A 24,786-nucleotide genomic window follows, 5' to 3' on the forward strand; every position below is an offset into this window, starting at 1 on the left:
TGATAATGATGATTATTGCAAGGTTCAAGTTAATTAAAATCTGTACCATGTGTTCATGAGTGTCTGGCACTTGGCAAACGTTATATAATTCTTAGTTATTATTATTATGTGCTGTTTGAGAAAGCAAATGTGTCTGTAGATTGGAGAATATTTTGTAAGAGCTATTGCCCTCACCGCCAGCCCATCCAAACAACTACTTATTCCTTTTTATGAGTGCACTTTTAAAAATGATACTGGAGTCTCGATTTCATTATTGAATTATTTAATTGTCACACCTTACCAAAACTCATTTTAACTTTAACCTGAAATACCATTAATTATGTTGATAACTTTAAATATAAATTAACATAATTATTCTTTAGCTGAGATTGCCAATTTATATGCAAAGTTTTAAATGTGAAATTAAACAATTGCAGAAGAAAAAAAATGTTTTAATCTTATTACAACTATATAGTTTCTGCTACCATACAATGCCTTTAGTGTTAGAGTAGTGTGGGGAAAAATAAGCTTTTCAAAATAATTACCATACAAAAACTCATTGTATACAGGTTAGTCTAAATAGGCAACTACTGGGGAACCTGGGTGGCTCAGTTCGTTAAGCATTCAACTCTTGATTTAGGCTCAGATTATGATCTCATGGTGGTGAGATCAGCCCCTGCTGTGGGGCTCCGTGCTGAGTGTAGAGTCTGCTTGGGATTCTCTCTGTCCCTTTTTCTCTGCCCCTCCTATGCTTGCACCCAAAATAATAAATAAACATTTAAAAATAAATAAACATTAAATTACTTAATAAACATTTAAAAATAATAAAACAAACATTAAAATAAATAAATAATAAACATTAAATAATAAATAAAGAATGAAAATAATAATAAACATTAAATAATAAATATATAACCATTAAAAATAATAATAAATAAACAGGCAATTGCCAATTCTACACTTTCTTTGCTCAACTTAGGAAGTTAATGTCTCTCTCCAAGTTTTGCAGCTTTATTTTTTCTTATCTAGTATGGTCAGATTGTTGTGTTTTAACTCTTTATTGCTTGGCTGTCTCTGTGTAGAGAGAAGGTACCACCTGAAGTAGGGAAGTAGGAGACCAGTGAGGCTGGCATCCAGATTATTAAAATTTTTTCTTAGCAGAATAAAAACTCCTAATTCCTAAAAATTCCTAATGAGTTTTATGGAGTTAATAGTACAGTATTTATCCTGAGCTACCAAATCTACATTTGTTCCTGTTGTGCTCATTTATTTGCACTTAGAGTTGCTAACCGCTAAACCTATATGTATCGATATTGGTAGAACTGAAAAACACATTGAGTTAAAAAGGCAAGTTCTAGAACCATGTGCACAGCATGATACCATTTAGGTACATTTTCAAAAATCAAAGTAATATATATATTTTTCTATGCATGCCTATATATGCAAAAAGTCAGAAAAAATACACAAAACTCATAATAATGTTTGCTTCTAGTGAGGGTAAACGAGATCAAAATGGCAACTCTGGGGTTAGTGTCAGCTTGAGCATTATCTGTAATTCTCTAATTTTTATGGCAATGAATTCATACATTGGTTCTTTAATATGTGTTAAAGAATCAACAGCAAAAGAGCTCAGAGCATGTGTCTAAATGTTAAAGTAATTAAGTCTAGATAAAGAGAATATGGATGAATGTTATGTTCCTCTTTATTTTTTTTAATATTTTTAAATTTCAAAGAAAGCATGCACACACACATGCACACAAATAAAGAAGACAGATCAAGACAAAGTTGGAAAATTACCCAACTTAGCATCACACTCTCCAGTTCCATCCATGTTGCTACAAAAGGCCATATTTCATTTTTTCTCATTGCCACGTAGTATTCCATTGTGTATATAAACCACAATTTCTTTATCCATTCATCAGTTGATGGACATTTAGGCTCTTTCCATAATTTGGCTATTGTTGAGAGTGCCGCTATAAACATTGGGGTACAGGTGCCCCTATGCATCAGTACTCCTGTATCCCTTGGATAAAGCACTGGGTGTTGTATGGAAACCAATTTGACAGTAAATTTCATATATTAAAAAATTAAAAAAATAAATAAATAAATAAATAAAAAAAAAAACTTGGAATAAAAAAAAAAAAATACTTTAAAAAAAAAAAAAAAAAAAAGAAAATTACCCAACTTAAAAATCCCACCTTCTAAAGGTCCAGAAACTCACTTTTCCAGAATTCCTTGCAGTAGGATGTGACATTCCTGATTATGTAGCCTCCAAGGTCAGTTTTATGGTCCTGCTGGAGATTATGTGAGCTACCTAAAACACTTGCTTCAGAAATTTACCCTCATTAAAAAAAATAACCTCACAAATATAGCCTATTTTAATCAACTTTAACGAGATATAGTTTGCATCCAATAAAATGCTTAAGTGGAAGTGTTATGAGCAAATATATACACTCATGTAATCAGCACTACAACCTAGATATAGAGCATTGCCAGCAACCCATAAAGTTCCCTTATGCCCCTTTGTAGTTAATCCCCATACCCCGGCTACCAATTTATTTTCTGTCATTCTGAATTACTTTTACCTGTTCTAAAATTTCATATAAATGGGATTATATAGTATGTACACTTTTGTGTCTGATTCCTTTTATCTTACAGCCATTTTTAATCTACTTTTATGATCTAAAACAATTATAATTCATTCTCAATTATTTTCCCTAGTGGAAAAAAGCATACATGTGTATTCAAAATAACAACTAAAACAAAAATGATTAACATTTGGAATTGTTATATTTAAGTATGTGATGTGTCTTGTTCCAGAAATTCAGTTTTAAATTAATAGTATAGTTAAGAAAAATTCTCAATTACTCTTTGAATACATCTTCAGTGTATAATGTTTATTTTTGAGGGGATGTAAAATATTAAGCTGCTTAAACTAGATCACCTACCTTTTCTACATGTTGAAAAAAAGCGTATCTTGGATTTCCTACAACTAGTAAATGGATTATAATCTCCAGGGCTGGAAAGTGTGAATTTGCATTTTTACAAATACTCCTGGTGATTCTTATCATACTTGTGCTCCAAAATTTTTGAATTTGTGACTTATACTTTACTCTTTAAAAGATTTCAAAGAACTAGGTTATTAAAAGGTAAAACAAAATTCTGTCTTTCCTTCCTAAAAAGAGAGAGAAAATTTAAAGATAAGTATCCATTTAATTTTGTGCAGACTTTTAGGAGAAAAAAATAAAATGCATAAAACCAATCTGTTTAAATGGAATTATTTGGCAAAAAAAAAAAAAAAGAAAAAAAACAATGGCAATAATAAATGAGCATTATATTATTTTTCTTTTTTGGGTCAAACCACTTACCTTCCACATAAATTATCTCTGAGGTTGGTGGCCTAGTCTGTTTTCACTCAGATTCTGCAGGTTAATAATATCTTTCTCCAGTAACAAAATCTCTAACATAATTCATGTTGACAAAATCCCATGAAAACAAACACACACACTCAAAAATCCCAATTTCAAAATGGAGAATTTCCAACAAGACCTAATGAAATAAATCACTGAAATGAAGAGGAGAGGTGGATGAGAATAGTTTCTAGGATAGAAACAGTAGGCTGTAAACTAGAGCCTAACTTAAAGCATTCATATGATCTTCTGAAGAACCTTCTAAGACACTGACTATATTTTTTCTCTTACCAACAGGGTCTTATAAGCACTGTTTCTAATTCATTTATACCTCACATTAATAAAAGTCTATAAATCTTTCATACACACCATAAGGTTTTGATTTATAAAACTCTACTCAAGTAATTCTTTCCAACAGAGAAGACTATATTGTCTCCCTTTCCTCCAAAAATATTTGAGAATTATATTGGCTTTATATGCATGTGATGGTTAAAATTACTGTGAACTCCTTGAGAGCAGTTGTTTTATCTTTATACCTCAAGGACTTAGCACAATGCATGGCACACAAGAAAAAAAATAACTTTTTTGCATTGTACCCTGAAGAATATCTTTAATTCACAGTCCAAAATTTATTAGCCAATGATTCTTCTAAAACACATTCTTAGTAAATTTACTGAATCATACCTTAAATATTTAGTGAGTGGTTTCCTTGCAGCTGAGGCACAGGCTAGGCATTGAAACACATCAATAAAGCAGCCATGGAACTTAATCAGAAAATCCTAAGAAATCAGGTAAAAATCTTTGAGGGCTGTGAAGGAAAATTTGGGGGTACTTTGAGGGAATACAGTAAGGGGAACCGATCGTGAAAAATAATCCTTAAAATGAGCCCTTAACCAAATTAATTGCTCATAGTGAAACCAAGAGAATTATAAGAAAGCTTTTTTATTTTGATATTTTTTTAAAAGAGCACAGATTAGGGGCACCTGGGTGGCTCAGTCAGTTAAGCATCCGTCCTGGCTCAGGTCATGATCTTGCTGTTCACAAGTTCAAGCCTCACATCTGGCTCTGTGCTGACAGCTCAAAGCCTGGAGGCTGCTTCAGATTCTGTGTCTCCCTCTCCCTGTCCCACCCCTGCTCGTACTCTGTCTATCGCTCTCTCAAAAATAAATAAAAACATTAAATTTTAAAAAAAATAAAAAAAATAAAGAGCACAGATTGTATCTTGCATCTTTGCTGAACTCAGCTCTTAGCTCTAATAGGTTTCTAATGGATTTCTTAGGATTTGCTATGTGGACAGTCAGGATGTCAGCAAATAAAGAGTTTTGCTTCTTATTTTTCAATCCAGGTGCCATTCATCTCTTTTCATTGTTTTGTGGGCCTGGCTATGACCTCTGCCGTATTTTGAAAAGAAGTGGTAAAATGGGACACCCTGATCTCACTCCCAATCTTAGGGGAAAAGCATTCAATCTTTCACCATTAAATATAATATAAGCTGTATGTTTTTTCCCAGATGCTGTTTATCAGGTTGTGGAAATTACCTTCTGTTTGAAATTTCTTGAGAGTTTTTTATCAAGAAATGATGCTATATTTTGTGGGGGGAAAAATTGCATCTTTTGAGATGATCATGCTTTTTGTTTTTGTTCTGTTAATATGGTGAATTACACTGATTGATTTTCAAATATTAAACTAATTTTGCATTCCTGTGGTAGACACTACTAGGTCATGATCTGTTTATTAGCCTTTCTATATATTGCTGGATTTATCTTTGTGTTCATGAGGGATATTGGTCTGTAATATCAGGGTAGTAGCTTTAAAACATTTACTAAGAATTGACACTATTCTTCCTTAAATGTTTGGTAGAATTCAAAAGTAAAGCTATCTAGGCCTTGCTTTCTTTAACACATATAGGGTGATTCAGGTCATCTATTTCTTCTTGAGTGAATTTTCTTAATTTATGTCTTCCAAGGAATTTACTCATTTCGTGAACATGGAGACGTTATTGGCACAATATTGTTTATAATATTTTTTAATGTTTACTTATTTTGAGAGAGAGAGAGAGAGAGAGCATGAGGAGGGGAGGAGCAGAGAGAGTGGTATAGAAAGAATCCCAAGCAGCCTCCACGCTGTCAGCACAGAGCCCCATGTAGGGTTCAATCTCACAAACCACGAGATCATGACCTGAGGTGAAATCAAGAGTTGGATGCTTACCTGACTGAGCCACCCAGGTGCCGCTGTAATATTACTTTATTCTCCTTTTCATATCTGTAGGATCAGTAGTGATGTCCCTTTCTCATTCCTAATATTGGTAATTTTTTTCTTCTTTTCTATTTATGAACATTCTAGCTAAAAGTTCATGTTTTATTAATCTGTTCAACAAATTAGCTCTAGATTTAGTTGAGTTTTCTCTATTATGTTTTTCTTTCCTATTTCATTGATTTGTGTTCTTCTCTATTATTTATTCTATTTCTTATAAGTTTTTAACTTGCTTTGATTCTCCATCCCCTCCCTCTTTTTCTAAATCTCCAGCTATATATACATACATTCTACCTGCCTTGATCTTCCCAAATTCTTATTACTATATACTCAACTCAGGAAGGCTTCTGGGCTCTATTTGTGTTTCCCTTACTGCACTGCAGCCTATAAACTCTACCTAGGCAGTAAAAGTGAAAAATAATAGGGCTCAACTTGTTTCTCCTTCTAACAGGGATCATAGTCCTGTCCTGCCTATGGTCCAGTGTTTCATATATTTTACCCATTTTGCAGTTTCTTTAATGTAGAAGGATTCGCCTGGTTCTTATTACTCCATCTTTGCAAGAAGCATAAATCCTCTGATTAACATTTTGTTACATTTTAATTTCAATTTCTCTTTTGTCACATTTTCATGAACAGCAACACCAAAGAATAATTAAACATTATCCTTGCGTGAATATAGTTCCTCAAGAAATATGTCTAAGTCCTAATTTCCAGTACCTGTGAATATGACCTTATTTGGAAATAGGGTCTTTACAGATATAATTAAATTAAGGATCTCTGTATCATCTTGGATGGACTCTAAATCCAATGACCAGTATCCTTATAAGAGAAAGGAAAGAGATATTTGTCACAGAGACACAGAGAAGAGGGCCACATGAAGATGAAGGCAGAGATTGGAGTGATGGAACTACAAGCCAAGGAATGCCAAGGATTTCAGGAAGCCACTAGAAGCTGGGAGACAGGCATAGAAAGGAGTTCTCCCTCAGACCCTCTTGCCAGACTTTTTAGCCACTATAACAGTGAGAGAATAAATTTCTGTTGTTTTAAGCTACCAAGTTTGTGGTAATTTGTTGTCCCATCCCTAGGAAACTAATCCAATGAGCATACAAGACATTGCACAAAATAAGATGCACAAATGCAACCCAAAACCTTTAGTCCTAGCAGTACTACTGCTCAGATAAAGATATTGGCTGAGTTACAAAGCAAACATAGAATAAGTAGAACAATTACATGTTGTGAAGATCTCAAAAAGTGGCTTTTTTTGCCTCAAAAAGTTGAGCATTTCATCTTTAGATAGTACAGGATGGGGCATACTCTCTTCCTCCATGAAGTAGAATATGTCAAGTAATATTCATTTGGTTTTTTTTTTTTATTTTTAAGAAAGAAATAAATCATATGACCTGGAATGTTGTATAAAGCCTTTTAGGCACACATCTCTGTGTAGAAAAAGCTGTGACAGGAATTAGATAAGAAAAAGAGTAGGATTTTTTATTAACTTTCTTGATATTTACAGTAAGATTCTTCTAGCACACCAAGGATATCAGAGTTAACTCAATTGTTTTTTTAGCTACTGGGCTCCTTATGTGGAAGTCATCTCACTTTTCTCCTGTTGAAGACAAACTCTCTGGACGACAGTTAAACTCCTATCTTTTAAGCATCCTGAGGAAAGTGAAAAATAAAATTGAACAGAGAATTTCCATATGTGTGCTGTGACTTACTTATCACTTGTTTACACTGAAGCTTTATATATATATATATTATATATATATATAATATATATAATATATATATATAATATATATGTGTATATGTATATATGTGTATACATATATACATATACATATATACATATGTATACATATATACATATATACATATGCATACATATATACATATATATACATATATACACACACATATATGTATAGGAACCTATACATATATGAACCTACATATATATGAACCTATATATATATGTATGTATATGAACCATATGTATACATATATGTGTATATATATATGAACCTATATATATAAATGTATATATATATATATATATATATGAAGAAAATTATTATAAGTAATTGGCTCACATCATTATGGAGGTTGAGAAGTCTTGAGATCTGCAGTTGGCAGTCTGCAGCCCTGGGAGAGCTCATGATATAGTTGTAATCCGAGTCACAAACCTGAGAAGGAGAGCTTGATGGTGTAAATTCCTAAATTCCTGTCTGAGTTTGAAGGCCTGAGAACCAGGAGAACCAATGCTCTAAGTTCTGCTCTGAGTCCAGGTCCCCCAAAGGTAGGAGAAAACCCACATTTCAGCTCAAAAACGGTCAGGCTGACTGTGAGTGAATCCCCTCTTACTCAGCCTTTAATGAATTGGATGAGGCCTCTGACATTGCAGATGGCAATCTGTTGGACTCAGTCTACCAATTCAATTGTTAATCTCTTCCCAAAACACTCACATACACGCACCAGGAATAATGTTTAACCAAATATCAGGACACCTTGTGACCCATTCAAGTGACACATAAAATCAACCATCACATGTATGGTAGGCCATTTTGTGGTAATTAGCTCTTCAACCATAAAAAGAATTTGAGTTTAAACCCTTAAATACACTCCTTGGTATTATTTGTGGAAATTGTTGTAGAATGTGTCTGAGACTATAGTAAAACCTTGTTTATTATAGACACACAAAAGAACATGCAATTCTTAGGAAGTTTTCCTCTGGGTCGTACCTAGTCTGACATTAGAATTTCACTCACTTCTATTGAAATCAAAGTAAGCTCTAGTCAAACTAAGTAAAAGCATGGGTCGGGGGCAGTGTAGCGATAAGGAGCCTAATAAAAATATGGTTCCAACTCTTAAAAACGTTATGCATGGGGCATCTGGGTGGCTCAGTCAGTTGAGCAATGGACTTTGGGTCAGGTCATGATCTCGGGGTTGTGAGTTCAAGCTCCACATCAAGCTGCTGCTGTCAGCCTCTCAGTGCAGAGCCCACTTCAGATCCTCTGTCCCCTTCTCTCTGCCCTTCCCCATTTGTACTCTCCCATAAATAAATAAATAAATAAATCATTATATACACTCTGAGGAAGGAAACTCAATGTATTCTTTCCACATATATAATGTATCTCTAAATTGAAACCCAACATATACCTCTTAAAAATCAAAGCAGTAGGGGTCATTGGGTGACTCAGTTGGTTGAGTATCTGACTTTGGCTCAGGTCCTGATCTCACGGTTCATGGGTTCAAGTCCCACATCAGGCTCTGTGCTGACAGCTCAGAGCCTGGAGCCTGCTTCAGATTCTATGTCTCCCTCTCTCTCCCTCTGCCCCTTCCCCACTCACACTCTGTCATTCTCTCTCTCTCTCCATCTCCCTTTCTCTCTCTCTCTCTCAAAAATGAATAAACACAAAAAGAATTCTTTTAATAGAAGAAGTAAAGTAAGTTGTCATTTACTTGACTGGGCACAGCATTATGAGGTTGGTGGTCAATTCATTCATGATAAATTTTAAAAATACATAAAATGTTTTATTATGTGATAAACTTCCATAAATTTTGAGGGGAAAACATGTTAAGACTATGATTTAGTAAGACAGAGAAGTTTTGAGGGAACTTTGAGGATTACACTTATTTGAAGCAATTTATGAAATTTGCAAGTTGATAGAACATGGATAAGAGGAGTTGAAGAGACAATAATAAGAGCCCAACTAATAGAAAACATTTAATTGAATACAACCCTTACTTTTTTGAGGCACAATTTATATGCAATAAATGCACATGCTGATAAATTTTTACAAAGTTGTACATTTGACCTGCCATCACACAAATCAAGTTTTAAAGCCTTGCTTCTATCACCCATATCACTATTAAATTGTTAATTTTTTCTTCTGGTTTAAATGTATTCCATATTTTTTAAATTTTTTTTATTATTTATGTTTAAGAGAGAAAGAGAGAGACAGCACAAGTAGAGAGGAGGGGCAGAGAGAGAGATAAGGAGACACAGAATCCAAAGCAGGCTCCGGGCTCTGAGCTGTCAGCACAGAGCCCAACAACCAGGCTCAAACCCATGAACTGGGAGATCATGATCTGAGCTGAAGTCAGACGCTTAACCAACTGAGCCACCCAGGTGTCCCATTCCATATATTTTTTTAAATGCTGCTGTCTCTATCTCTCTAAAAATTGTAAATAATGCTCCTCTTTCTAGTTTATCATCTGCCCCTCTCCTCAAAGGAGCCTTTATTTCAGCTTAAGTGTGCTATGTGTCATTTCTTTGATACAATGCATGTCTTCACATTTCACTTCACAATCTCACTTTCTTTAAACCCTCTTGTCTTTCCTCAAAGCTATAAGCATCAGGGGTGTCTGGGTGGCTCAGTTGGTAAGTGTCCGTCTCTTGCTTTCAGGTCAGGTCATGATCTCACAGTTTGTGAGAATGAGCCCCATGTAGGGCTCCACACTAAGAGCAGTGGATTCTCTCCCTCTCCCTCTCTCTCTGCCCTACCCCGCTGGCTCGCTCTCTCTCTCTCTCCCTCCCAAAAATAAATAAATAAACTTAAAAAACTACAAGCATCTTAATCTCAAGATACATTTTTATCTTTGTAGTTTTCCTTCACTGATTTAAGTAGCCGACACAATATTTTTATAAAATAGGTGCACAATGAATGTTTATTGAATGAATTGAAATAAGCTAAATCCCAAAGGCCTTGTTTGGTGCTAAAATTATCTTCTATCACATATTTAGGTTTTATATTGAGAGAAGTTTATTTGAGAAAATTTAAGATGTTAAAATTCAAGACCATTTATAATTTCACTGTGTTGCTGCTGTCTTTTAATAATAGCTCATATCCAATTAATACAGTAGATACAATTTACAAAGTTTAACAGGAAATCATTTTAAATGTTCTAATTATTGGAAAGAACAAAAGTAAAACACAGTTTCTGTCATATCTTCCTTTGTAAAAAAACATGCCTTGCTATTAAAATAAGAAGAGGAGCCAGATAAAATGATTTATACATTTTGGTGGGTTTTTTTAAGCTCAAGGAACATATTAGTAAAAAAATCTGTTGGCTTCCACATGAAATTATCCAAGAAGATGTTAAAGTAAACAGCCAGGAAAATGCAGGCTTTAATTTTCTTGAAATAGAAAAATTAATATTCTAAGTAAGCTTGGAATTAAAAACCTTATATTTCTTAGAGCTGTAATGAATTATACATCTTTTGTTTTGTTTTGTTTTGTTTTGTTTTGCTTAAGGATCAGTACTCTAAGATGTCTCTAATATTACATACAGTAACCACTAAAAAAGCATTAAGTTTAGTTGCTGGGATAAGATTCTATATCCTTATATTCTTTGACAATCATGTATGTTTCTATGTTCCTAATAGTGTTCTTTTAGTGTGCATGATAAAATAAGGCATTAAATAATTCATAGGCTACTTTCCTAAAATGAAGTAGCCTAAGAAATCCAGGAAAATGTTCTTTCCTATACATAAATTGTAACACATGTGAATACTTATATCCCAAGTTTATGAGTGGTGTCAGCCAATCAACTTACTGCTTATAGTGCCTGCATTAAAGTCGAAAACTTTAGAACTGAAACCTCTCCTAAGAGGAATCATTCAATTTTAATAATTAGGAGAAATGTTGTAGCCAAGTGAGTTGGTTAAAATGAAGTATTTACTCAAAGTGAAATGTCTGGTTGTCTCACCTTTAGTTATTAATGTATATTAAACAGTCATTCATGTAATCCATCTGTACAAATACATTTTCCATTTTGACCACCAGAGGCCAGTGCAGGTTTAATTGTGATAGTCTTTATGTTTAAAAAAAAATGTAGATTTTTTTTTTTTAAGTTTGGGCTTCCTTTCTTTCTCCCCCTTCCCTGCATCTCTCCTCTGAAATGATTGTACTTTGCCATATATGGATTTTTTAAATTTGAAGTAAGAAAAAACTTTTCTTATACCTCATACACACAAGTCGAATTTTCAGCGTGATGTCTGCTTTTCAGTCTTGGTTCTTTATTACATTTGACTTTATTAGTTAGACTTCATCATTTAATTTCCTAGAAGTGGAACACATCACAAAATAAATCCATTTCTAGAGTTATTTAACCAGAAGAGTGTGTTGCCTGAGAATATCCAGGGCATAGAAAATTTCTCAAAGCCAGTGCTACTGGCACTGGTAAATGTGGCTGAATAAATACTAAGCTAGAAGCCACATTATTCTCTGACCAGATGACAGAGACATCATTACTAAATCATTAGGCTGAATGGCTTCAGTTTTCTCTAAGATGCTCTAATAATTCTTCAGCTTCATTAGACATTTTAGGTCACAGAGACCTGGGACTATCTGCCCTGCTATTTTTGAAGACCTTTTTGCAACCCAGAGGCGGAAATGTTTTCCCAATAGGCTATTAAGTAATCATTTGCTGTAATTGGATAGATTCTGGATATGGATTCTTATGGGTTCTTACCATCACTGGGTGGACTGGCTAAAGAAATGTGTGTCCTCAGTTCCTATTTCCTGGGTTCAGAATGATGTTTTACTAAGGAAAACGTCTGATGTAAAGTGGGGTACCAAATGATCCTGTTTGTTTCAGCACTGAAATTCTTAGTGGAAAATTACCAAGAAGCAAATTCCATGGAGATAGGAAAGTTGGACATGTCTAAAATACTCAGATCATAAGCCGAGATATTTTCCAGAACCTTCTTCATTTCTCTTCATTTACACAACAAAGTCATTTAGAATCCTGTCTCTTCACTTGCATCATCTTAATTGTGATGCTTTTTATTGAGGACCTCAGGTCTGAAATTCAAAATCACATATATGTATTGTCTTGGTAATAAAACCATCAACTTTAATATGGGAATGTGACATATTCTTCAATAAGTGGTAAGAAAATATATGAAAATCTAAATCTCACAATATATTCCAATAGATTTTTGTGCATTTTATTTGGGAGGTGCAGGAGCAATTGGAAGGCAATATGGAATTGAACACTTCCATATAGGAGGGATTTTCTGCAGAAACCAGGCTCTCTCTACATGCTACACTATTTTATGTAAATGTGGATCTCTTCTGTGGCTGTTGAAAAATTCAAAATGCCTAATTATTTCTTAACTTCAGTGCTTTGTGGGATTGATTTCTCCTCCTGAAAAGATGTTTCAAGATCATAAATCAAAGGAAGAAAACATAATTTCCCTCAGCTTTTGTGTGGTTTTACTGGGTTCTGCAGCCCCAGCTGTTTGACCTACTATTCATTCAGGCAAACTTTTCAGAAAAGTCTCTCAGAAATCCAAAGGGCCAAAATGGCCCCATTCCTATGAAGTTTAGTTGTGTGTGTGTGTGTGTGTGTGTGTGTGTGTGTGTGTGTGTGTAAGAGAAAAAGAGAGAGAAAAGAAGGGAAAGCGAGAAACTCATCAACATAAATTGTTATTCATATTGGTTGAAGTTTAAACTACACTAAAAGAAAATTCTTTAGGGGTGCCTGGGTGGCTCAGTTGGTTGTGCGTCCAACTCTTGATTTCAGCTCAGGTCATGACCTCACCATTAATGGGTTCGAGCCCATTGTCGGACTCTGCACTGGCAGCAGGGAGCCTACTTGGGATTCTCTCTCTCTCTCTCTCTCTCTCTCTCTCTCTCAATCTCTCTCTCCCCCCTTCTCTCTCTCTGTCTCAGAATAAATAAACTTTAGAAACAAAAATAATTAATTAAAAAATAAAACTCTTTATAGAACGAGAATTTGTTGTTTTTTTAACATTATGATGCCCATGTACATTCTCACTGAAATGGACAAAGATGTAGTTTAAATTGGCTTACCAATAAAACAAGTTTCTTTTAAAAAAATTTAAAAACAAAAGTATAAAACTGAAAATTAAATTGCACCTGATTGATTCTCTCATTCTCTCCCTATCTCTCAATTTTTATCTTTCATACACACACACACACGGTCTTAGACATCATCTCTTATATTTGTTACTAAGAAATTTAATTAAATGCTGCTATTAATGTTTATACATATATATTTTGTGCTTTTTTGTGTATGTTTATTCCTACTAGAATTATTGTATCATAAGATATCTATCTTATTTTAAATCTTGATACATATTCCCATAATGCTCAGCAAAAGTTGTAACTATATTTTAACCCTGCTAACAGATTCTTTACACACTGCCCAAATGATTTTTATCACTTTCTTAATTATTTCCCAGTGTGATTAGATTAAAATGGCATCCAAACATCCAAGTGTGTCTAAGTGTGCATTAGTTTGTGAGCAGAATTAATCAACTCTTCCTACATATACCAGCTCTTCGTATTGCCTTTTTGTGACCTTTCTTTTATTTTCATGTTTTATATTTAAAATGTAAATTCATATGGAGCTAATTATAGAGCAAGGGGTAAAGATTTACCTATAGTGTTTTTCCAAAAACCTCATGGGTTATTTCAACCCCATTTGTTGAATAATTCTGCTTTCCTTCAATGTTCTGAAATGTTTTTAATGTATGTCAAATTCCTATAGGTACTTGAGTAAATCTCTGGAACAAGAAGTCATTTTTTTGTGCTAGGACCAAAGACTTATACTTTCTATGTCTTAATAATACATCTTAAAATTGTTCAGCATATTCACTCTTATTCTTTGTCCCTTTTGTGTTATTTCTAGTTATTCTTTATATATATATATATATATACATATATGTATATACATACATATATGTATACGTATACATATATGTGTATACACATATGTATATATGTGTATACACATATATGTGTATACATATATATAAAGATAACCTTAGAATAAGTCTATCATGTTCCAGGCAAACAAACAAACAACAGCGACAATACATTTGTTGATATTTTGATTGGATAGCATATAAGTTTGTAAATTAATTCAGGGACAATTAACATCTTTCAAATATTTTAGTATTTTAGTTGTGCTACTGTATCATTTTATATCTGATTGTCACCGGTTTTAAATACCAGTTCTTGGGGGAAAAAACAGTTCTTGGTTTTATTTATCAGTTCTACTATTTATCTAACTTTTATTTCTGTTTTAATAATTTTAATCCTCCTTATTTTAAATCTGAGTTAAGTGTTTAATTTAATATTTTATTCTCTTTTAGTAAGTAAAAATTCTTAACATCTATTAATTTTTCTATGAATACAGTTTTAGACAAGCCACCTAAATTTCGATATCTAGAGTTTTTATTTTCATTTTCTAGATATATTCTGCACCACCAGTTTCAATATTCCATTTTACACAAGAATAACTGAGATGGCACTTTAAAATTTCCAGATGGTTAAAGTTTTAAATTTTAATTTCTATAATTTTTATTTTTCATAAAATTAATGTAATCTATATTCTTTCTACTTACGAAATTTTATCGAATTAGGTTTTTCCAATGTTTTTATTTATTTATTTTGAGAGAGAAAGAGCAAGAGGGATAGAGAGCAGGCAGGGGAGGCACAGAGAGAGAGGGAGAGAGAGAATCCCATGCAGGCTCTGCACTGTCAGCACAGAGCCTGACATGGGGCTTGAACCCAGAAACCGTGAGATCATGACCTAATCTGAAACCATGAGTCAGATGCTTAACTGAGCCACCCAGCCACCCCTTATTGAATTAGTTTTTATTCACTAAGATAGGATCAATTTCTATAACTGCATGATGGAAGCTTGAAAATAAGATGTCATGACCATTCTCAGGTGTTTAAATGCTGCATGTACAAATTAAATCAACTTTATTACCTTTTTCACATCCTTTAAACCAAGTATTTATTTTTAAAATTTAATCTGTGAGTTAATGTTTCCTGAAAAGATTGTTTTTTCTATTCATTTCCTTTTCTTGTAGGTTTGCTTCTTGAATTCTGTGATGTTATACTATTTAGTTCAGAAGAATGAATTCCAGTTAGATCTTCTTTGCAAAAGGTAAAATTTGTCTTTATAAAGTTCCGTCTTTTGAATGCATTTTTGACTTATCTTTAGGTGACTGCTGGTGAGCAGCATATAGCTGACTTTTTGTTTGTGATCCAGTGTGAGGCCTTTCATCTAACCAATGAGTTTATTCTATTTATAGTTATCCCTATAAACACTATGTTTGGTTTCAATTCTTCCATCTTATTTTGTTACCTTTTCATTTTTTATAACTTCTCTTTTTCTATCTTTTTCCATATAATTTGTATTTTCTGACCTTCTGTCTTCATAAAGTGTATGGGCCCCTCTTTGCTTTTATAGCATGGTGTAGTGTTTCTACAAGTATGAACCACAGACTAATAGAGTCACCTTGATTCTTGTCACACAGGCAGATCCCAGGCCTCCTGAATCCAGGACCTGAGACATGGAAAAGGGATGCTTTTCACAAGCTTGCCAGGGATCTTTTGAATTCCACCAAATCTTATTTTGCAAAGTTTCAAACATATTGAAAATTTGTGCAACAAACCCAGGTTTGAAAATTTGAAAGAATAGTAATAGAAACCCCTGTTACACCCCCACCTAACTCTAATGATTGTTAACATTTTGTTCCCTTTACTTGCTCTCACTCACTCTTTCACTCTCTCTCATTGTCTCTCTTTCTGTATCTCTCTTGCCCTCCTGCCCTAGAGTTTCTGAAGATAAATTCCACCAATCTTGAAACAAATCCTGTCACATTATTGTTAACGACTTCAGCTTTTATTGCTTTAGACTAGAATATTGTGCTTTATGATCACAATATTATTAACACAGCCACAAAATTTAACATTGATCCAAAACTATTAGCTAATATGATATCTGTAGCTGACTGTTACACTAAAGGCCACTATGTACCTCTGAGACATCAACAAAGGAATCTGCCGCAAGCAGAGACTGGATGAGCACATGCCTATTGGGGCCATCCTCCAGGAGGGCTGCTGGTACCACCGAGGAAGCTGATCCGGCCCCCTTGAAAATGAAGAGCCTAAGAAGAGAGGATTCCAGCCATCGAGTCGTTCCCTCTAGCTGCATGAGTGAGTGCTAACAATATCAATGGAAGAACCTCCCAACCCACAGAACCTGAGAAACAATAAATTATTTTTTAAGCCACTGAATTTGGATTTGTTGTACAACAATAGCTATCTGACATTTAGTCTGTATTTAAATTGTCCCAGTTGTCAAAATAATGTCCCTCTATAGTTTCTTACCACTTTTTTGATTCACATCCATTCAAGACTTATACATTGAATTTGGTTATCAAGTTTCTTTATTGCCTTTTTATTTATACCTGCCCCCTGTCCTACCTGTTTTTATCGTTAATGACATTGAGTTTTTAATTAAAGAATCCAGGCCTGTTGTCTTATAAATTAGTCTGTAATTTTGATTTTTCTGATTACTTACTTGTGAATAGCTTCCGTTTAGATATTTTCATCAGAATACAATAGGTAATGTTGTTAACATCACATTGTATCATATCCAGAGAGATGCTAAGTTTGATAATTTGGTTAAGATGTCTCCTATCATGTTCATACATTATTAAAAAATACTTTGAGAGTTTGTTGATATCCTGTTCATCCATTGGCTATAGAACCCAGTGATGATCTCTGCCTGAATAAATTATATCAGTGATTGCAAAAAAGTGATTTTGTAATTCTGTCATTAATTGTGTATTTTTTACCTGGTATTCTTCTGTGAAAATAAACTTTCACTGTTCCCTCCTTTCTTTCCTTTCCTATGGACTTGGAAACTTGTTTTTTATGTTCAATATATCAATATCTATTGTAAACACCATTGTTTTTAAAACTTCAATTCCTCAAAGTTGGCCAGTGGGAAGGACCCCTCAGTGCCTCCTTCATCAGTCTTTGTGCACTTTTTTGCTTTCTGGTGCATTAAGTCACATTGTACCTTCTCCTATGCAGACCATTAGCAATACTTCCTTCAAAGAAATTAGTTCCTTTTACGGGGAAATGATGTTTAGAAACCAAGAATTGTCCCATTCTCTTGCATACTGAAGAAATCATTTTACTTATGTGAATTTTTCATTTGTCATTTACTTCCCACACTTCTTTTCTGCTGTTTTGTTATATCTAAAGAAAGGTCATGTGTTAGGCCTTTTTGAATATCATGTTTTTTTAATGAAGCTGTTATATTTGGTTATGCAATTTGCTCAAGAATATTGTGCAGGAGGGGCTGGAGCTAGTAAATTATAGCTTTAATTCCAGCAATCACTTTGAGAATTTTTTAAGCCTGCTGTGTTCCTGTGCCAGTAGGTTATCTCCTTGCAATTTCTGTTGTTTCCTCTTCAGAGGAAGAAGATGCTTCCAGCAACAGATGGACATGGCTCAAAGAGAAAGCATTTAGTTCATAAGTCTTCATCTGTTTATTGATCTCTGTTCTTCCAACTTTGTTTAGCAGCCTGTTTGTCTGGATTAAGAGTCTATATCAGACAAAATAAAGATGACACCTCTAACTTTTCCTTGCTCTTCTGTAGCAAAGAAGAGGCCCACACACAGGCATTACCAGCTTTCCCTGTGGCTGCCTTCACTCCATTTCTCAGTCTTTCTAATAAAGGATTTTAGTAGAAGCAACGGGATAATTTCTGCATGGCTTCACCTAAGCACAGCTCAAGTATTAGTTAAGTCTCTTTTCATTTCAAGGGACAAAAACCCAACACAAACCAGCATGAGATAAATAGAAAATTATTCATTTATGTAAATAGGAAGTGAATAAGTGTAATGGTATTCGGGCATGACTCAATTTAGAATTGGTGGGTGCTCTGTCTCTCTCCCTTCTGCCATCTCGTTCCTTTCTACCTCTGTTCCCCTAAGTTTTCCATGATTGGCTCTCAGCCCTACATATCCTTGCTTGCTTTTACTCTCCTTATTCTCATATAGGCTATCTCCACATGGTAGTGAGACTTCACAAGCAGCTCTAGCCACCTACTGTTTTCGCTCCAACATCTCTTTAGAAAAGCACCTTCTACGTCAGCTAGAAGAGAACTTCAGCCACATGCTAACCCTTGGAGCAATCACTAACCTGGGGTAATGGACTACCATGAATGTGTGGACTGTAGACTCCCACGTGAGGAGGGAGGAATTTGCAAGTGGCACCCCAATAGAAAATGAATGAAGAGAAAGAAAGATCACATCCATCACAAAGGAGGGAAGGGGCACATCAAGCAAAAATAGCATGTACCCACTACAGCTCAGCTCTTACCATGGCAGTACCTCTGGCCCAGACAGGACATCTTGGGATTGTCATAGCGATTTCAGATGTTACAGCATCCACTAATCCAACACATCACAGTGGCTTACTCAACAGGGTCCCTGACTTGCTTTGAGGTCTGGTGTTCTACATCCTCCTCGTTCCAGAATCAAGGCTGAAGGAGCAGCTTCTTTCTGGAACATTCTGTTCTCATGGCAGAGAGAAAGGTGAGAAATGTAAATGGAGTGAAGCTCTTTCATAAAAGAAGTTTTAAGAGCCCTTAGTGCATCCACCTTCTCTTTTTTTCCCTAGGCCAAGAAGATCAGTAACGTTCCAAGCAGGGGCTGCTTCTTAAGCATTGGCCCTCAAATAAAGAGGACATGGGTCACAGCTACAGCCACCCTAAAAGGGATATTTAACATGAACAGAGATAAATCTTCGTTGTAAGTAGCTGTGATTTGGGGTGAATTTGTTTCCACAGAGTAACCTAGTAGGATATGTCTGTATCTCATGTGAAAACCCTAATCAGATTCATTATTCATGCTTCATTAATTTTATTCATTGTTTGGCTTTATGTTTTAACCTAAGCATCTCACACAGGACATAGTACAGATGATGTGTCTAGTAGTTATTGACTGTTTTTGTGTGGTTAGTTGTGTTTAAATTTTTTTAAATGTTTATTTCTGAGACAGAGAGAGACAGAGCATGAGTGGGGGAGGGGCAGAGAGAGAGGGAGACACAGAATCAGAAGCAAGCTCCAGGCTCTGAGCGGTCAGCACAGAGCCCAACGCAGGGCTCGAATTCACAAACCATGAGATCATGACCTGAGCCGAAGTCAGTCGCTCAACCGACTGAGCCACCCAGGTGCCCTGATTAGTTGTGTTTATAGCGCTATTAGACTCACTATCAATAATCTACACTAAATAGTTTTGATATACTCTTGTATTTTTTTCTGAAAGAAGAAATACATGCACCCTGTAGACAACTTGAAAATATAGAATATAAAGAAGAAATCACACACCGTCCCATAAAACTTGGGTCATCACTGTTGATATTTTAATTATGTTTCAGTGCTTCCCAAGGATATTTTAGTTATTTGATCATATTATGCAGTATTAAATATCATTTTCTCATTTATTTATACATGAGCATTCCCTACATTGTAAAATAAGCTATAAAAACATTTTGATTAATATACAACATTCTAATATGTGAAAGCCATAACTGACCTAACCCTCTCCCGATTGGTTGTTCTCAATTATTACTATAATTAATGCTGTTATGAGCACCTTTGTACTGAATCTTGTGAGCATCTCTATTTTCTTATGTTAAAGTCTTAGAAGATGAAGTACAGGGACAAATTTAATAAACAATTCTAAGACTTTTAATATGTATTGCTAAATTATTTTAAAGATAAGTTTTACCAGAACATATCCACAAGCATTTGCCTCACTACACACTTACCAGCATTTTACCTGACCACTCTTTTAATCTTTCCAGTCGTATAATCAAAACTAAACTCATTGTTGCAATTTCCTTTCCTAATAAGCTTGAACATTTTCTTATATTTGTTAGCCGTTTTCTCTTCAGATGCCTTCTTTTGCCATAATCTTAATGTAATTGGTCCATAGGGAGTTGTATTCAAAGTTCCAACCAACTTGCAAATTAGCTTACGGAATACATCTCATTTGTAAGTAAGAAGCTATTTATTTTAGCTTTATGTTAGAATGGAACAAGAAAGATAACACACAATCAAACATTCTGTCAGCACTATCCGACAGAACTTTTTGCAATTGGAAATGTTCCGTATCTGCCCTATCCAGCATGGCAGCCACTAGCCACACATGACTATTAAGCCCTTAAAATGTGGTTAGCATGACTAAGGAACTGAATTTGTTAATTTTGGTATATTTCGATTAATATAATTTTAATTTTAATAGCCTCGTGTGGCTAATGATGTCATATTTGACATCACAGTCCTAAATTATTTACCCATCTCAGGGAATGGGTCAGCCTCGGCTTCATACTTAGCCTACTAAGTCCAAAAGGAAGAGGGGAAAAAACAAGATTGAGGGGCAAACTGCACAGTATGAGGTAAGCTCAGTATATATAGTTACATACTCATGCATTTCCCTGGGTTTTTCAATTAAAATGACCTTTTTACCCAACGTAGTCATCTTATGGTGCTTGCCTTGGACCAGTCTTTCACATCTTAATACGTAATCCTCACACTAAGTCTATAATATAGCTACTATCAATCTTTCTCCATGTTACAGACTAAATAACTGAAGCACAAACTGAAGCACAAGCTCTAGAAACATAGAGCTAATTAAGTGCCAGAGCCAGAGTTCAAGCTCAGCTAGTCTGACTCAAGAATCTATGCTTTTAATCCGTCCACTGTCTTATATTGTCTGTTGGTAGAGAATCACCAGGGGTACATAGTATGTATTGTACTTAATGAAATCAAGTATGCTATTGCCTGAAAAGCCTCTAATGAGGGGTAAACCTTTTATTTCACAACTTAGAGTTAACACGCTTACGATCAAATCCCTGACTAAAAGCAAGAACTGTTTGGGGATGAAAAAACTCACTACAAGAAAGGCAGTAAGCCCATATGTGAACCAAACTGGCTGTCAAATCATTTCCTAAAGTATTTGTCTTCACAGGAGACAAATCTAAAAGACTTCACAGCTTGGGCAAAAAATGGCCTTGTTTTGCTGCGACTAGGTGAGCCAAGTAGAAGCAGTGTTTTGTATTATTTGTCCTGCTCAGGAATTTTGCTCTGCATGATTTATGAAAGTTGTATTTGTTAATCATTTAAAAGCTTTGCTCTCAGGGAATTATTTTATTAAGGTTATGTCCTTTCTCATGTGAAATGTGTGTTTAGTGATTAGAATAATGTATCAACTGACTCTTTATCTGCAGCTTTCCAAAGCACAAAATTAATCTACCTTAAATTGGCTCAACATGAAGCCAACCACAAAGGGAATCAACGTTTTCAAATGGAGACCACACTTCTTTGAGTGGAGCAATTATTTGAAGAGATGTCTACTTTTCTTTAATACATAATTCCAAAAGTGGTACTGCCAACGTTTTAAAAATTTAAAAGATTTGCAAAAAGAAGAAAAAATTATAGTGTCAGAGGAAATTAATATCACTGATTTGCAAGCAGCTTGTTTCACTGTGATCAGATATTCCTTCAGTGGCAGGAGTGCCCATGCCATACGCCTGTGCAAACAACTGTACCAGGCAGAACTTGAAAATAGCCCATGCTGTGATGATGCCCCAGCTTCTAGTTGATGGAATGACTAGTTGATGAGGGACAGCTAATGAGAATGCAAATGATCTTCCGACCAGATTTAGAACATTGCTCTGAAGATTTGCTAAACTCCACGGTTCTCGAAGACGTGGACAAGTTACAGTGGAGACAAGTTACAGTGGAGGTTGTGCTTGAACTCTGGAAACAGAACTTTGTATTGGAATTTTATGTTAGAATTTGCATTAGAATTAATAACTAACAGGAAGAACATACAGCTTGACATCAGAGAGACAGATGTTAAAATCCCAATCCTGCTATCTACCAGTAGGGTGGTTCTAGATAATTCAGCTAACTGCTCCAAGCCCTGGTTTCTTTATCTGTTATGAAGACACTCTACTTGTCAGACTGCTGAAGAGCACAGAAGTGGGAACAGCAAAGTTCCAGACATTTGTCACACAAAGAGGTAGTGAAATGAACACTTAAGCCTGGAAGACAAGGTGGTATCAGCAGTCACTAGAACAAAGATGAATTTGGAAAAAGTCCAAATCCCAAATTGGTTTAGTAGGTTGCAAGGGACAAAGCAAAAAGCATAAACAGCTAGGATGATGCGGTAATGTCAGATGCACGTCAAAGTCACAATAGAAGAAAGATAGTGTACCTGTCAGAACTCACAACAATTTTGTACTGATTGCCTTGTGCCAGATTCCACATCCAGGACTTTTTAGAGGGTCTGAGAAACATTTCTGACAACATAAAACTCAGTTTTCATAATACAAAATAAAAATTTTAAGTATCAGCCCTGCCTAGCCCATGGTTATTTGGAGAAAAGGGAAATAATGCAAATGAAAGCATTATTATGTAAACTACCATGCTGTAAGATTAAGAACTTGTTATTATGGTTCTCATTGCTCTAATCAAGTATACTTAAGAGAAAGGCTTCACTGACATCATTATCTTAGAAAATATAAATGTAAGTAGTCATCAAATTAATAGTTATTCTTTTTTTTTTTTTTTTAAATTTTTTTTTTTCAACGTTTTTTATTTATTTTTGGGACAGAGAGAGACAGAGCATGAACGGGGGAGGGGCAGAGAGAGAGGGAGACACAGAATCGGAAACAGGCTCCAGGCTCCGAGCCATCAGCCCAGAGCCCGACGCGGGGCTCGAACTCACGGACCGCGAGATCGTGACCTGGCTGAAGTCGGACGCTTAACCGACTGCGCCACCCAGGCGCCCCAAATTAATAGTTATTCTAAGAGTATCTCTGCTGCATAAGTGAAACGGGATTAAGACGTGAAATCATGCACTTATGTGTATGTTGTTTAGGATATTTACGTATTCTATTTTCTCAGATGGACATTTACTTCTATTTGTTTATTTTTATAGTATATACCAACCAAGCCTTCCTTATATGAGATCAAAGGTCAACAATAATGTATGACAAAGTTGAATATAGACTAATAATTTATAGTGACTTTTAGCTGCTTATTGTTTCTAGATACCTCAGTACTGTTTCTGGAAAGGTGTAAATGTAGTGACCGGTAAGAGTAGGCTCTAACACGTTGTAGACCTAAGTTAAACTCCAACACTGCCCCCTGTCTTCTGGGTAAATTTTGGCATATTATACCTTTTAAGATTCAGTTTCTTCTTCATTTGTAAAATGGAGAAAATAATCCCTATAGAAGCTCAAAGAATGAATGAAATAAAAGAAAGAGATCATCACCCAATCAATGCTCACTGGCATCCCCACTTTGTAGGTGTCCAGAAATGACATTGGTCTCAGTGATTCTACAACAGTTAGATTCTGGATTTCAGTCCTGAAAGTACAAAAACTCAAAGTCATAGGGACCCTAGAGAGACTGGCCTCAGCAATTCTGTTAACCTATCAAAAGACAGAAGAGACAAGTATACATTGTTGTACGTTAGTACTCTATTTTTAATGAGAGCTCTCTGCCCTGTGTACCTCCCTGTGGCATCCTGTCCCTAGAAGTGAGCTACATGGAAAGCCAGCTGAATAGAAATGTTCTTGCAGAATGAGGAATCAGAATGAGGAAAGTGGGTTATTCAATTTGGGCATATATATAACCAGTTTATCTTTCCCCACCATATGTCCACAAAAGGGACCAAACATACCTCCCCCCCAAAATGGCACTTTGGTAAATTGATTATTTTGAGCCTAAGGCAATTGAAGAAAAGCAGATGCAAAAAGGGTCTCCAATCTCCCCTTTCTACCTAAAAGTGGGGCATAAATTTCCTGTGAGAAATATTCCCTTTCCCAGAAGAGAATATTCTTATCAGTTTTTATCACTGGAGATGGAGAGCTGACACCAAGAGGAACAACATCAGTGTGAACAAACCTCCAAAATAACCCTTACCTTCCATTAGTTTCCCTCTTATATTTGCCAGTCACTTTCCTACAGTTTACCGCCCTAGCACACATACCTTTTACCTGTAGCATCTCCAAAAGCTATTGTTCTTTGTTAAAATGGTATGTAAGCTCTCAGGCCCATCCATTTTGTTGAGTCTTCGTTTCTTACATGTGAAAGCTCTGTGTACATGTACAAATATTGATATCAAATAAAATGTGTATGCTTTTCTCCTACTAATCTGTCTTTTGTCAGTTTAATTATCAGGCTCAGACGCAGAACCTAAGAGGGTCTAGGAAAAGTCCTTCCTCCTCGACAGCTATATTTGCCATGTCATAATATCCCAGTGTGGAGGTCTCCTGA

The 24,786-nt window shown here is 35.1% G+C and overlaps 1 protein-coding gene across 2 annotated transcripts in view; it reads left to right on the forward strand.

Annotated features, from left to right (window-relative positions):
- TMEM144 (transmembrane protein 144) overlaps positions 1-16,706 on the forward strand; it is a 64,063-nt gene extending 47,357 nt beyond the window's left edge. Inside the window, exons 14-16 of one of the 2 annotated variants that reach the window (XR_013555112.2) lie at positions 15,499-15,575; positions 15,949-16,090; positions 16,422-16,706. The gene's annotated coding sequence lies outside the window, so the exon portion shown is untranslated. Of the gene's footprint in view, positions 1-7,209; positions 7,284-15,498; positions 15,576-15,948; positions 16,091-16,421 lie in introns of those variants that run through there. The other variant, XR_013555113.2, reaches the window with a different exon arrangement.
- The last annotated feature ends 8,080 nt before the right edge of the window (positions 16,707-24,786 follow it).

The sequence above is a fragment of the Panthera onca genome, chromosome B1 (assembly GCF_046562875.1).
Source record: "Panthera onca isolate mPanOnc1 chromosome B1, mPanOnc1 haplotype 2, whole genome shotgun sequence".
In the NCBI taxonomy this organism is placed as follows: Eukaryota; Metazoa; Chordata; class Mammalia; order Carnivora; family Felidae; genus Panthera; species Panthera onca.